Source organism: Ovis canadensis, chromosome 9 (genome assembly GCF_042477335.2).
Source record: "Ovis canadensis isolate MfBH-ARS-UI-01 breed Bighorn chromosome 9, ARS-UI_OviCan_v2, whole genome shotgun sequence".
Lineage (NCBI taxonomy): Eukaryota > Metazoa > Chordata > Mammalia > Artiodactyla > Bovidae > Ovis > Ovis canadensis.
Genome location: NC_091253.1, coordinates 25,909,047 through 25,924,495, shown reverse-complemented (window position 1 = coordinate 25,924,495; position 15,449 = coordinate 25,909,047). Strand labels below are relative to the sequence as shown.

Here is a 15,449-nt window from a genome sequence, read left to right as displayed (position 1 = left end):
CATGATTCGGATGATCAGCCTAAACCTGTGCAGAGTGCCAGATGTATACAATCTATTAAGGAGTGGCTCCCCTGGGTGCTGGGCTCCTTCTTGGTAATCCCACAAGAGCCCTGAAGTTCTCTCCACAGGGAAAAACACACAATTCTGCTTACAACTTAATTTCTGGGGCTCATGGACCCAGGAAAGAATGTTTCCTCCTCAAAGCAACAGCAGCTACTCGTATTTCAGAGCAAACAGAGCTTCATGAGCGGATCACCTCAGGAGAGTTACCTGGGACCCCTCTTGCCGCCCGGCCACAACATGAGCCTGGTCAGGACCCAGAGACTAACTCAGAAAGCAGCTTCAAATCACCCCCTTCTCTCCAGCTACTCAGCTGCACCCTTGATCGAGGCTTTCCTCATTTATTTGGACCACATCATTATATGATTAAAGGAGCGCAGACTGTGAAACTGAACCCTGTGCTCCGCCGGTTCCCCTCTGAGCAAGCCAACCAGGCAGCCGTTTCCTGAGTGACAGGCGCCTGCTTCCTGCCTCCCCTCCAGAGCACATCTCCGCAGGACCACAGCGCTCATCCCATACCAGCCTCCTCCAGCCCCACACATCTGCTCTGGATCAGAAGCAAGTGCAAACATCCTGCCTTCCACACCAAGCTCACCGCCCTCCTCCCCAACCCGTGCTGAGCTCCAGATCTGACAGGAACAGCCCACTCCACCCCTGCGGCCCTCACACCTCCACGCCTCTGCACAGGGCGCTCCTGCTTCCCACTGAACTCCTACAGATCCTTTCAGACACTCAGAACCTGCAGAGGCCACTGTATCTGGTCCACAGCCAGGTTTTGTAAGGTCCCTGCACTAAGAATGTATTTTTTTACCTTTGTAAGAGGAAAATTCAAGAAATATGTGGCAGGCCATCTGTGGCCTGCAAAGCCTGAGGCGTCCACTGCCTGGCCTTGAACAGAGAAGTCCGCCGACACCGGAGCCTCACCCGCACTGGGGCCGCATCCTCGGCCCTCGGAGCACCGGCCGTGCCCGTCGCTGACCTGAGCCTGCCCCACGCCGCCCGCCTGCATCACCAGGGCTCAGTGCTGCACGAGGCACAGGCAGGGGTTCACAAATGCTAAACAAACGAATGAGTTCACCTGACCAGTTCAAGAAGAAGCCAGGGAAACATGTGAGTGGGAAAGGCTAGGCCTGTAGTAATCCAGCACTATGTAAGTCTGAAAAAGACTCTAATCCTGGCACTTGACATTTGCCTACACTTTACAAAGTAGCCCCACACATACCCTCAAAGGCAGAGATTATAAACACTAGACTTTATAGATAAGGGCTATCTGAAACTGAGACTCTGAGAAACTAAACAACTTGCCAAAATTCACAAGACAAAAGGCAGAGGGGTAACATTTGAACCCCCAGGCCTTCTGCTTCCCAGATGAGAGACTCCTGTTAAAAGAGCTGCCTCTCTACACAAACCATAATGCCTAAACCTCTCAACCAGCAATATCTGAGACATCAGGGGAGGAATAAAATTTAACTTCTGACCTATTATTTAATTTTGATACTTTTCAATTCAGTGCTACTTTTTTAAACAAAAATGAAATGAATACCCAAAGTAAGCACTTGGCTAAAAGACCCTGCTATAACCACAAACTAAAATTTTCTTCCTTTTCTTATTTTCAGTCAGTCTTGAGAAGGTAAAATTAAACAGCTTAATTAACAAATGCCTGAAAGGAAGCAGCTGCAGGCACAGCATGAACCCCCGCCAGTCGGCTAAGCTGAAACAAACTGGCAGTCGAGGCAGTCACCTGTCCTCAAGCTTCAGAGTCCAAGAGCTGCTAACATGCATTAACACCTCGACTTCAGGCTGGAAATAAAACAAGTGTTTCCAGAGGCAGAAGTGAGATGTACGTAGGTGTCCAGAACTTTGAGAGATAGGGTCAAGATACAGCCAAACTGAACTAGGATTTTGGGCTTCCCAGGTGGTGCGTGTGGGAGGCAGGAGACACAGGCTCAATCCCTGGGTGGGGAAGACCCCCCTGGAGGAGGGCAGGGCACAAGTGTTCTTGCCTGGAGAATCCCAGGGACAGAGGGGCCTGGCGGGCTACAGTCCACGGGGTCACCAAGAGTCAGCTATGACTGAAGCAACTGAGGGCACACATGGATCTATTAGAGATGACATTAATTTCAGAGACATGATTCCATACAGAACACATTTTCTTACTAGAGTCCCATTTTAGAAATAAGTCGCAAGGTACATCAAAGAATATTCATTCATTTGGAATTTATCAAACACTAAAATAAATTATGAGTTATCAAAGGAATCTTTATGGAAGTCAGAAAACTCAGGGACTTCCCTGGTGGTCCAGCAGCTAGGACTTGGCACTTTCACTGCCAAGGCCCTAGGCTGCATCCTTGGTGGAGGAGCTAACATTCCACAAGCAGTGTGGCATGGCCAAAAAAAAAAAAAAGAAAAGACACCTAAATATCAAACATATTTACTGAATGGAACAATACATGCTTTATGAATAAATAATAAAAATATATCATAACAAACTGTAAGCCTTCAGTAAAGAAAGATTCCTTAAGTAAGACAAAAAAATCATAAAGAAAAAGACTGGGACTTCCCTGGCGGTCCAGTGGCGGAGACTCTGAGCTCCCAGTGCAGGGGGCCCAGGTTCAATCCCTCGTCAGGGAGCTAGATCCCACATGCTACAACTAAGACCCAGAGCAGCCAAATAAATAAATAAAATTTTTAAAAAAAGAAAAGAAAAAGACTGATAGTCAATGATGCTAAAATTAAGAACTTTAGTTCTAAGACATCTCAAAAGTAAAAAGATAAAACATAAACTGGAAAAATATTCACAGCTTACAATGACAAAGGATAGTAATCCACACATACAAAACAGCTACTAGTCAATAAGAAAAACATAAGAAGAAAATCAGGCCAATGTCTTCTCTTCATAAGAAAGACATATAACCAATATATTAAAAGATTATTAACCTAATTAGTACTAAAAGAAATTCAGTGTAAAGCCACAAACAGATACTATTACATAACTACCAAAATGCCAAAACTGAAGAAAACAGAATCAACTACAGCGCACTGGCAAGAATGCAGAGCAGCCAGGAGTCACTTCCCTGCATCAGTGGGATGCGAGTTGGCAGGGTACCCTGAGAGCAATCTGGCAGAAAGCAGGCAAGCTGAAGGCTGGCCAGCCAGAACCGGCATCACACCCCACGTGGGCAGGCGAGACATCCACGCACGTGGGCAGCAGATGCTGGAAACAATCCAAATGCCCATCAACTGGAGACCACATTACACAACAGAGAAAGTGAACCATCACTGACCACGTACAGCCCTCCAACAGGTCTTAACCACAGTGCTGAGTGGAAAGAAGGCCAGTCGCAGAAAAACAAATGTAGTGCGATTCCCTAGTAAAGAATTCAACACAAACAAAACTGACACAAAGAAATGATAAATGCAATATTCATTCAGTGACCCCTGTTTTAAATGCTGGGGATACAGTAGTGAACATTTTGCTGTCAGATTTTCTGTCATAGTCAAGTGACAAAGAAAATAAAGGTGAGTAAAATAAAAATGATATCAGGGCTTGAAGAAGGAGGTAGCTCAGGGGGCTGAAGGAAGATGGCTACACAGGCTTCACAAAGTAAGAGGGGGGCCGTGGTAGGGAACAGGTGGGCTCAGGGCAGGAGGGGATTCTCCATTGTTGCAGCTGGCCCAGGCTAGCTTTCTTCTCTTCTCTAAACCAGGGTGGCCGCATTGTTTGTTTTTGTACGGCCCATGAGTTAAGAATGGTTTTTAACTGCGTATGATTAAATAAATTATTAAAATAATAACAGAACAGAAAATAAGAAAAATTTAAAAAAAAAAGAAAACAAACAAACAAAAAAATAATAATAATAACGGGCTTCCATAGTAGCTCAGTGGTAAAGAATCCACCTGCCAATGCAGGAGACGGGGGTTCAATCCCTGATTCAGGAAGATCCCACATAATTCAGAGCAGCTAAGCCCAGGAGTGACAACCACCGAACCTGCACCCTAGAGCCCAGGAGTCACACCACTGAGCCTGCTCTCTAGAGCCCGGAAGTCACAACCACAGAACCTGTTCTCCAGAGCCCGGGAGACACACCTCTGAGCCTGCACCCTAGAGGCCAAGAGTCACAACCACTGAGCCTGTGCCCTAGAGCCCGGGAGTCACACCACTAAGCCTGCTCTCTAGAGCCTGGGAGTCACACCACTGAGCCTGTTCTCCAGAGCCTGGGAATCACACCACTGAGCCTGTTCTCCAGAGCCCGGGAGACACACCACTGAGCCTGTTCTCCAGAGCCCGGGAGTCACACCACTGAGTCTGTTCTCCAGAGCCCGGGAGACACACCACTGAGCCTGTTCTCCAGAGCCTGGGAGTCACACCACTGAGCCTGTTCTCCAGAGCCCGGGAGTCACACCACTGAGCCTGTTCTCCAGAGCCCGGGAGTCACACCACTGAGCCTGTTCTCCAGAGCCCGGGAGTCACACCACTGAGCCTGTGCCCTAGAGCCCGGGAGACACACCACTGAGCCTGTTCTCTAGAGTCCAGGAGTCACAACCACTGAGCCTGTGCCCTACAGCCTGGGCGTCACACCACTGAGCCTGTGCCCCAGAGCCCGGGAGACACACCACTGAGCCTGTTCTCTAGAGCCCATGCTCTACAACAGAAAAACCTGCATAGCAACAAAAACCCAGCACAGCCAAAAGTAAACTTAAATTTTAAAGAAAGAGTAATAACATTTTGTTGCATGTGAAATTACATGAAATTCAAATTTCAGGGTCCAGAAATAAAACTGTATTGGAACACAGACTACTCATCCCTTTGCCCAGAGTTCACGACTGCTTTCGCACCACAACAGCAGGGCCAAGTCCTGGGCACAGACAGAAGCCCCAGGTGCCCTCAGAGCCTACATGTTCCCTGCCTCGGCCTCTTCTGCCGGAGCTGGCCGGCACCTCTGTGGCCTCACGTACCTTTCTCTGGGAGGTCAGAGCACTCTTGGTCTACAACTTACTCACATCTCACACATGTTCTTCTGTATCTCTTCAGTGTTTAACGAATCATCTCCTGAAAAGGACTAACATACTAAGCGAACTTCTGTGATGAGTTTTGTTCTATTAAAGCTTCATGCTGCTTCTCCATCCTAATGACTGTTCAAAAAAAAAAAAAAAGAAGACATATTGCTATGAGGAGCATTAAACAAACACTGCAAAGCAAGCGACGTTTATTTTGACTCAAGTACAAGAAAAACAGACAGAAAGAGAGAAAGGGAGGGAGGGAGGGAAGAAAGAAGGAAGGGCCTTTCCACTCCAGGTTCTGAGGCTGTGGAGAGATCCACGGCCTTGCTTAACACCCAGCTGATTAGGACTATTAGATGCCTCTGAGCATCACCAACTTTAAAAAGATGTACAGTGGCACTTGATCCCTTCCCATCCCAAAAGAAATGTGTCATAAATTGTTATGTCACATTTCAGCAAGAGCCATGATATCTGGCCAACATAAGCACATATGTTCAAAGCAAGTTCCTTCATGGCTTTTAAATGTAAACCAGTACCACTGATCGAGTTAACAATCTTAATGAAGACCATCATTAACGGTGGTAATGAACATGGAGAGTTCATTACAACATTGTTTTTGCATATGTCTGAAAACTTCCACAAAGTTTTCAAAATAAAATTGAAAACTCATATTTTAACTTGATCACTGGGAATTCCCAGTAATAAACTGAACCACAATAAACTTAAGAATGTCTCAGGACTTTCCCAACAGTCCAGTAGTTAGGACTCAGTGATTTCAATGCCAAAGGCCAGGGTTCAAGTCCTGGTCGGGGAACTAAGATTCCACAAGTCGTGTGGTGCGGCCAAAAAATAAAAAAGAACTTGTCTTCATTCAAAAGACAGAAAGAAAAAAAAAAGAAAAAAAATCCACTGTGTCAGTGAAACTGCACGACAAAGTGGGAAGACAAAGTGGAAAAATATATAACCAACAAAGCACCTGTGTCCTGAACATATAAAAAAAGTCTATGAATAAATTTTTAAAAACTAACATAAAAATACAGGCACTTCACAAAACAGTGAATCCAAATGGCCGGTAAATGTATAGAAAGATGTGTAACCTCATTATAACCAGGAAAAGGCTGTTTAAAACCACAAGGCGATAATACTGTGGAAGCCACCAGGAGAGGCAGGCAGGGGAGCCTGCAGGAGCCCACGGTGTCATCAGAGGGGAGGCTGCTCAGGGGCCCAGGAGGGCCATCCACGGACACCCACTGAGAAGCTGCTCTCGGCCAGGCATACCAAGGGCAGTCAGCCCTCCACCACCTCAGGTCCTCCATGTGAGGCTGAAAACACTGGGGAAAAGCCCAGGACGTTCCAAACAGGGCAACTTGAACTTGCTGCACTGGCAGCGATTTACACAGCGTTCCACTGTGCCAGCTACTGTAAGTCATCTAGAGACGTTTATAAAGTACACAGGGCAGTGTGCACAGTTGTATGTAAGGGACTTGAGCACCCAAAGAACCTGGTATCCGAGAAAGGTCCTGGTCCCAACCCCTCGGACACCAGAGTCATATTAATGGGAGACTACTAACGAGAACTTTAATTTCACTTGGCCAATTTTAAGGAGACAGAGATTGTTCCAAAGAGCTCTATCCACCAGCTCATTTCTATTATTTTTGCCTTCATGGAGCTGCACAGCTGAGTGAAAGATCGGGGAGGCGGGCAGAACTCACATGCAAACAACCTCCTCAGTGATCTGAGATTACATTTAATTCCATCTGCCTTTGACAAGTGCTTCTCTACCTCTGTAACAAATTTCACAGTTATAGACCCCCTTCCCACAAAGCCCCCACAAGAGCTACTTGGTTTAGTCTGGGTGATTGACTCCTCCCAGGACCCCAGGAGGAGGTTCCTTTCTTCCATCATTACACAATTACTGACCGACCACGTAGCACGAGAAAAGACAACACAGAATCCTTGTTCCCAAGCTGACAATATGCTATTTACCAACGCGTGCATCTAACTCTGCACAAGGCCCATGGTCAATCCCACTGTGGTACACTAACTTTTACTTAGTCTGCCTCTCAAGAAAAAAGAGAGGCAAAACCAAATTTATGAAATTCAGGTACAAATGTAATGCTAGGCATAGAATCAATTCACACAATACCGCTTCATCAGTCACCCCAAGACTTGGCAATCACCCTGACTCTAGCAAAAGCTAGCCAATTCTTCAGCACCAAAACAAAACCACCAGGGAACGTGTGCCTTCACACTCACATGCACACACTCCCCTGCTATTTGCCAAAAGGCACAAGTCCGGGAGCCATACAAGCTGCTACTGCAACATGAGATTGTTCATTTAAAATCCACACCAGGATTCAAAAGAACTGAGTGGGCTCAGCAGAAAACCTTCAAAATCTCTACACAAAAGGAACTGTGAGGTCTTCTCAAGACTCCAAAAACATATTTAAGAGTACTGTTCGGAAAATAACCTTCTTAGCAAATCTAAAGAGGTCAAAGAGACCACACTTATACGTACCTCTGCCATCTCTGACTTATGTTTGCCTGCTACAACTTGTGTTTCTCTTGAGCCCTCTAAGGCAATGGCTCACAAACAGCATGCACCAAAAGCACAGCAAGCTGGGACTGACAGCCAGCCCCGCCCCCAGAGCCAGAGTCAGTGGGTCAGAAATCAGGCTGGAGCCTCTGCACTTCTGACCTGGGACGACCCTGAGAACCACTGCCAACACCCTGGAGCTCCCCGGACTCTGCAGGTGTGTGTTTCCCCACACAGCACAGCAGGACTAAGGGGGAGCTCGATGAAGCAGAACAAACTACTCTCTGCTACCCAAATGTTGACACCCCAAATGACCGAAAGGTAAGGGACCTGTCATGGCAAGGAAAAGCTGGCACACCGTATAACTGGCATGCAACAACAGGAAATGGTTTTTAAAAATGGTTTCAGGGCATAATGTGAAACTCTTGTATGGCAGCCAATGAAGCCAGCTGATTAGTAAAAGACACACTAGAGCTTCTGGACCAGTAATCAAGGAGCTTTTATAAAGCCCACTCATTTTGTGTCACCTTGATTAGTCTTCTGTGTCTGCAGAACTTAGGATGCCTCCTAATGAACACAAGATCAATGAATACAGGATCAGTTTCTAGAAAAGAACACTTCAAAATCATAAAGGGGAAGAGCAGTATGTTTTCCCTAGTTCAAATATGATGATAGCAGTAATCTAAAATAAAGCAGACAGAAGTGAAAACAAAGATAATCCAATTCTTCCCTAGTATCAAGTTTTACATGGTTTTAAAGAGAGGTCCTTCACCAAGGCAAGCAAAGGCACACATGACCTGCTGATGTAATAGCTGTCCTCCAACCCGGGTGGCTCAGTGGTGAAGAATACGGCTGCAATGTGGAAGACCCAGGTTTGATCCCTAGGATGGGAAGATCCCCTGGAGAACCGAATGGCAACCCACTCCAGCATTCTTGACTGGAGAATTCCATGGACAGAGAAGCCTGGCAAGGTACAGTCCATGGGGTCGCAAAGAGTCGGACACAACTGAGTGACTAACACAAACACACAACCATTAACAAGTTTCAGTTCTACTCGATAAATATCGTGCGAGGCACTGGTGACCCAACAGTGTGAAAAACCAAGTTTCTGCCTTCATGGTGCTTAGACTCTCATGAGAAGACACACAAGCCACTAAACACATATAATGTGTAAAACTGTAAGCTCTTCCTTCAGGCCAGCAACAACAATTACATGGTGCTTTGGTCACCAGCAGACACAAGCACCACGGTTCACAGCAGAATCCAAGCTACAGGACTTTCAGTATAGACAATGGAGGCAGAAGGGAGATTGCAGGCACAGAGAGCCCACAGACAGGAAAGCTTAGGTTCTTCTAACCCTTGGTTTTGGTTCACAGGCCGCAAATAAAGGAGCAGAGTATGTGCCGACTCTTAAAAGAATGGAAAATTCTAAGTTGGTGAGAATGAGCACATTAATTTCAGAAACATTTATAGAGCAGCAATGTGTCAGAGATTATAAATACTAGGATTACCACAAGGGGCTCATACCTGTGTAAGAAATGTGCAATTTGTTTTTCCCTTACATACCCCTTGCCTCCCACAAAACTGTCTTCAAACAACACCCACCCTCCCAAAAAAGTCACCAATGAAAAAACTGTAAACGTGAAGGTTACTAACACACATCCTTTGACAAATAAGAAGGATCAGTCACTGCATCATGCATTATACATTTTATCTACCTGATTCTAAACAGATGTCAAATAATGAAACAATCTTGGTATACTCATCACATTGGTTACCTACACTATGTTGACCAGATGAGAACTTCATAATCCAAAGTGTCAGGTTCAAGTGAACACATAATCACCTAGACTTTCCCAGATGTGGTCATTACACTAGCACTCCACTCCCACCGCAGGAGACCAGGTTAGGGTTTCACTGGCGGCCGCCCTTCCCCCCCGGAGGCTGCACACAGGCTGTCAGGAGCTCACACCGCACAGTCCCCCAGGTCTGGCCAAGCTGGGTGCACCCTGTGGGCTGAAGACCCAAGGTGAGCGACTGTAACTCCAGGCTTCCAGTGTTTCATCTGCAAAAGGAGGATGCAGACCGAAGTGCCGCTCCAGTCTTCTCAAGGGATAAAGCAGAGAGAGCACTACAGCACTCGGCTCTGCCCTGGCACAGGGCATCTAACACATGCAGCTTACAGGGCAGAGCTTCTCCAGCACTTAACTCATCTGTAAAAAGGCAGTGACACCCACCACCAACACGTGGCACCCACACAGGTGCCCAGCGATGTTCTTCCCCTCTCACTGGATAACAGTCAAATATATAACTTAAGTCATTCTTCCTCATCTGAAAAATGAGTTTACAATAAATGGCAAGGTATATAAGTAAGATGTAGGTAGGGCCACTTTAGTTAAATGCAAAGTTTGTAAGCAAAAACCTTCATGTCCTTCATGTCCTTGTGGTGATGCCACTAGCGTTTCCCTCTGAGGTTTCCAACTGCTGAAGAGTGGCGATGGTGCCACTTGGGGAAATATTTCCTACTTCTGTCTATAAATCATTTCCTTAGTGTTTACACAAATCACACTATAATTAACAGCTTTGCTAAAATATCACTTTTTTTTTTTTGGCCACACCATGTAGGTTCCAGTATCTTAGTTCTCGACCAGGGACTGAACCCAGGTATTCTGCAGTGAAAGCATGGAGTCCTAACCACTAGACCACTAGGCAACTCTCTAAAAATTCCATTTAAACTGAAATTTTAACTATGTGCATCTGAATTTAATTTCCATCATTGAGCCTAGTCAAAAAAAAATGCAATTGTTATAGATATGAACAGAGGGGGTTCCTCTTTTGATTTCCAATCAGAAACACACTTGTGCAATTATAAATGGTAAGATTTGGCAGAATTCCTAGAAATTAATACCAGAAACTGGTAGACATGAATTTCATTTCTCTTGCACTGAGTTGTCTTTTGGTAGTCGTGAAAAGAAGGGGGAAAAAAATCTGCCAAAATGTCAGTAGAGAGAAAAAGCAATAAAGGGCTCAAATAATCCATTAGTAAACACTGAAAAGAAGGGGAAAAAAACCCCTAACTCCTGAACGTGGCTGGGTGAGCAAAAAAAAACACAGGTGGCCTGAGGGGAGCCACACCTGCTCTCCCTTCTCTCCCTCCCAGGGTCCTTCTGAGGATGGGTGAGCAACTAAGCATGTGAAGCCTTCTGTGCATTCATGAACTTCTTGGAGCTTAGTACTATCAACTCAAATAAGGCCATTTCCTTTGCCCAAACTTTCTTAAGCGAACATTTTAAATAATCTATACAGACGGCATTGAAAATTCTCAAAGATTCCTACAGTAATTTCTTGATAATTATTTAAGGGATTTTATAAGGGGAAAACTAATGAAAATATGTTTTAAAACTAGAGTATTAAGGCAAAGTAAAGTACTTCAGAAACTAAATTTTTCTGATTTACTAGCCAAAAAAAAACAAACCTCATTTCACAAATATGATAAAAATAACAGAACTTTTTACCAATGGCATTTTTTGCAGATCTAGAACAATAACAACAACAAAAATTCTAAAAATCTGTATGGAAATACAAAAGACCTCAAATAGCCAAACCAATCTTGAGAACGAAAAACAGAGTTGGAGGAATCAGGCTTCCTGACTTCAGACTACACTATAAAGCAACAGTAATAAAAAATAATAGAACTTTTCATGCCACTGAAATCTAAAACCAGATTTATTCTAGATGAAAATATATCTAAACTGAAAATGTTTTATTTCAAAAGTTAAAGATTTATATATTGTATCTTTTGTTATCCTTAAAACAATATTATCCACAATATTTTGTTTAAAACATTCTTTTGTTATCCTTACAACAATATTTAATTATTTTTTTGAAAATTAAAGACACCTCAAAGTACATGAAAAAAGGTTTCCATAAAACCTTCAGAGAGATGAGCTAAGATCCCACCTTGCTAACTCAAAATAACATGCAAAGATAGTAACTTTCAAAGTTTTCTTTTATTATCCATACCACTTTATTACATCACAGACTATATATGTATTCACAAAATACAACAGAGTAATTTCTTCTGAGCGAACTCACCAGTATTTCTCTTAAAGGGGTAGGCTTTAACAATACAATTTTGTTATTTAGACAATTTTGCCAGCCTTCTAGTAAGAAAAGGTATCTAGCTGAAGAACCTAGTTTTGAGAATTGGAACATTAATGTCTATACTTTCCAACAAAGGACACAGCGTTACAGAAATGAGTTTAGTTAAAAACTAAACTAAACTGGGCTTCCCTGATAGCTCAGTTGGTAAAGAATCCACTTGCAATGCAGAAGACCCTGGTTCGATTCCTGGATCAATTAGATCTGCTGGAGAAAGGATAGGCTACCCATTCCAGTACTCTTGGGCTTCCCTTGTGGCTCAGCTGGTAAAGAATCCGCCCACAATGCAGAAGACCAGGGTTCAATCCCTGGGTAGGGAAGATCCCCTAGAGAAGGAAAAGGTTACCACTCCAGTGTTCTGGCATAGAGAATTCCATGAGCTGTATAGCCCATGGGGGTCGCAAAGAGTTGGGCTGGACTGAGCAACTTTCAGTACTCACTGAAAACATTTTCATGATCCTTATTGCTACTCCTAACTCCCACCTTTTCCAGACACTTTATGACCATTACACTAGTGGAACATCACTCCTGAGCTAACACTTAACTACGCACTTTCGGGGACCCACAGCCTCAGATGGGCTCCTGTAAGAGTGCCAGCATTCTTTGCCTGGCTTCATGAATACTAGGTTTTGGATTCAGGGTCTTGACTTAGCCAAGCACTTGCTCCTCACTTGCGTCACCTCTGAATGATGCACAAGTCCTTCTGTTCAGTCCTTTCCTGAAGTCTTATGTGCGGGCGCATTTAAAATGGAACATGTGTTTTAAACAGTACTTTCCGGTGCTCATCATTAAACTGGATTATTTGATAATGACCTGAGAAATTCTCCAGAGAAGAATCCATAATATTTATCTTTAGTACATGAGTGTTCAGAAGATGCTAATGGTAAACTTGCCTAGCTTTTCCCCTCCAAAGATAGCCAAAAATATGAAACCATATACTCATAAAGATACTGTGAAATGAAAGATACTTATGAATTGAAAGTTGAAACACAAACTTCCTCTCAAAGTTTCATGTGTTTAAATACTACAGGGTTTTAAAAATTAACTGAACAGCACAATTGGACCAAAATATTATCCAGACTACAGCTCAACAAAATAAGCTGAATGCTAACTTACTGTGAACCTTAAATCACGTCATCCACATACTTTCCTCCCGCTTTTCAGAGGTTGTCAAAAGACAGGACGACTAACCTGAGGGCTTGGCTGCGTCATTTCAAAGAAGAGACTTATTTTCATTACCCGCTTGACAAAAAGTTTTAAGGGTGAGGCTCTGGTATTTCATCTCGAACAGTGATGGCCTGTTTTTCCAACCACGAAGTTCACATCCTAAGTAAGAATCCCAATGATGGTCGTGCAGATTCAGATTAAGCGCAGATTCTCAAACTCTGACACAGCCTTCAACTTGACCGTATTTCAAGCGGTTCCCATATTACCACAATATTACTATTATGTTGGTCTCACTGCCAAAAACCCAGCTGCAGGCTAACTGAACAAGAATAAGACACTGTTGAAATGGCTCAAAAAACAACAGGAAAAAACCTTTACCCTTAGTGCATTAAGCTACAAAATGCTGCAGTCAAATAAAAACAAGTATTAACAGCAGCGTACACGTACACACACACACACACACACACGCATCCATCCTCCTCTGAGGAAGAAAGAGGTGCCAGGGAAGGACCCGGAGAGAGAGACAGAGGCAGCTCGCAGCGGAGTTGGGGGCTGGGGCGGGAAGAGGAGGAAACTTGGGAAGCGCAGCGAGTCCGGCCAGGTCTACGGCGGCCGCCGGAAAAGCTCCGGGCGGCAGAAAACTTGAGCGCGGGTCGCGGGGCCGCGGGCGGCCGGCCGCCCCGCACGCGGGCTCGAGGCCCGCCCGGCCCGGCCCCGGCCGAGTCCTCTCCCGGCCCTTTTGTTGTGGAGGCCCTCGGCCCGCTCCGGCAGAGGCCGGTGGCCTCCCCGAGCCGGCGGCCTCCAAATACTCGGACTCTCGAGCCTCCGGACCCCCGGCCTCCTTGCGCTCTCCCCAGAGACCCTGCTTCCCGGAGCCCCCGGCCTCCCCCACCAGCCCCCGGCCTGGAGACCCTCAGACTCTCCGGGCCCAGCACCCGTCGGCCCGCCGGGGCGCCCCAGCTTCCTTCACGCCCCTGCCTCCCGGGGCCTCGGCCGGCGCGGGAGGGGCCTGTCCCCGCCGCACCCGCCGCCGGGACAGGGCGGTCCGGCCCCGCTCGGCCCCTCAGCCCTCAGGCCGCCGCCCTGCCAACGAGCAGCTCCGCGAGTCGGCCCCGCGCCCCGGCCCCGGCCCGGGCCCCTCACTCACTCCGACCGCGGCGGTGCTGGCAGGCGAAAGCGAACGACGACCGGGCGGCGCCGCGGCTGACGGGCCGCGCTCCCTCCCACGCCTCACGCCGCGGGCGCACAGCGGTCCCGGCCGGCGGCGGCGGCGACGGCGGCGGCGGCGGCGGCGGGCTCGCGCCCTCGGGGCCGTGCTGCGTCGGCGCGGGCCGCGCGTGCGCGGCGTCCGGCTAAGGCGCGCCCCCGCCCCACCCCCGCCGCTGCGCGCGCTCGGCCGCGTCCCGGGAGTACTGCGCATGCGCGCCTCGGCCCGCGCATGCCCAGCGCGCGGCCAGGCTCGGCCCACCCGGCTCGCGCTGAGGGGACGCCGGAGCCGGGCTGCGGGCGGGCGCGGGCGTGGCTGCGGCCCCGAACGGCGGCCTCGGGGGAAGCCCTGGCTGGGGGCGGGAGCGGCACCCGGCCAAGCGGACGCCCCGAGGCAGCCGCTCTGGGCGGGCGGTGTTGAGCGGACTACGGGGTAGCCCTCTCACCCCTTCCCTGCCCGGAGCCCCAGACGCGGCCCTTCTGGAGGCACCGCTCCCCCGGTCGGCAGCCCCACAGCCGGTCCCCAGGGGCCGAGGCACGAGTGTGGAGCCCCGCTGTGTGCCCGCGCCGGCCCGGGTCCCCTCCAGGCTTCACGCCCACCCTACTGGGTTCGGTGTCCAGGACCCTTTGCAGAGAGGGAGCGGGTTCAGGGGCGTCAGAGCTAGTGCTGGGCGGACCCAGGTTTGATCTTGGAAGGTGGACCTCTGCCTGAGCACCCGAGGGGCGCTGACCTGGGCCCGGAACCCCCAAGGCGCGGTCCCCGAGGGGCTGAGGCTTGAAACTCACGAGGGGATGGCAGGGAGGCAGCTGCGACGAGAGCAGGTTTTGCCTGGAGTACGGTGGGGGAGTGGGGTGGGGGGCGGGGTGCTGGGTAAGAAATGCAGATGGCTAGGAGCCTCGCAGTCTTGCTCAGGTACCTGGATCTTCTGTACTTTAGGCAGCAGGGATCCTTTGGAAGATTTTAAGCGGAAGTGATATCTGATTTGTGTTCTTTAAAAAAAAAAAATCACGGGCAACCTTGCGGTAGGAAACGAAACCAGAAGCAGAGCAACTTTCATTTTTCATAGTGTCACTTTGATCCCCGCCACAAGGCGAGAGGCGGGATAGGCACACAGTTCTCCTTTTGAAAGGTGAACTCCCTGAAGCTCAGAGAGGTGACCCTCTGTTCCCTTCTGAGAAGCTGTAATCCGGTTATAACTAAATCAGGGAGAATAAAATGCTTTCGCTTAGCAAGAGTTCTGCAATTTTTAAACGTTTCCTTTTATCGTTCTTTCGTGACTATGTAAGGTTGTTTTTTAAAAACTACATTTAAGATCTT

At 47.4% G+C, this 15,449-nt stretch overlaps 1 protein-coding gene across 34 annotated transcripts in view; it reads right to left on the bottom strand.

The window, feature by feature from the left end:
• The window catches only part of PTK2 (protein tyrosine kinase 2), a 189,603-nt gene extending 175,274 nt beyond the window's left edge, over window positions 1-14,329 (bottom strand). For 9 of the 34 annotated variants that reach the window (XR_011259146.1, XM_069600878.1, XM_069600881.1 and 6 more), the window contains exon 1: window positions 14,073-14,181. The gene's annotated coding sequence lies outside the window, so the exon portion shown is untranslated. Of the gene's footprint in view, window positions 1-14,072 lie in introns of all 34 variants that reach the window. The other 25 variants (XM_069600887.1, XM_069600892.1, XM_069600899.1 and 22 more) reach the window with 11 other exon arrangements.
• Window positions 14,330-15,449: the final 1,120 nt, after the last annotated feature.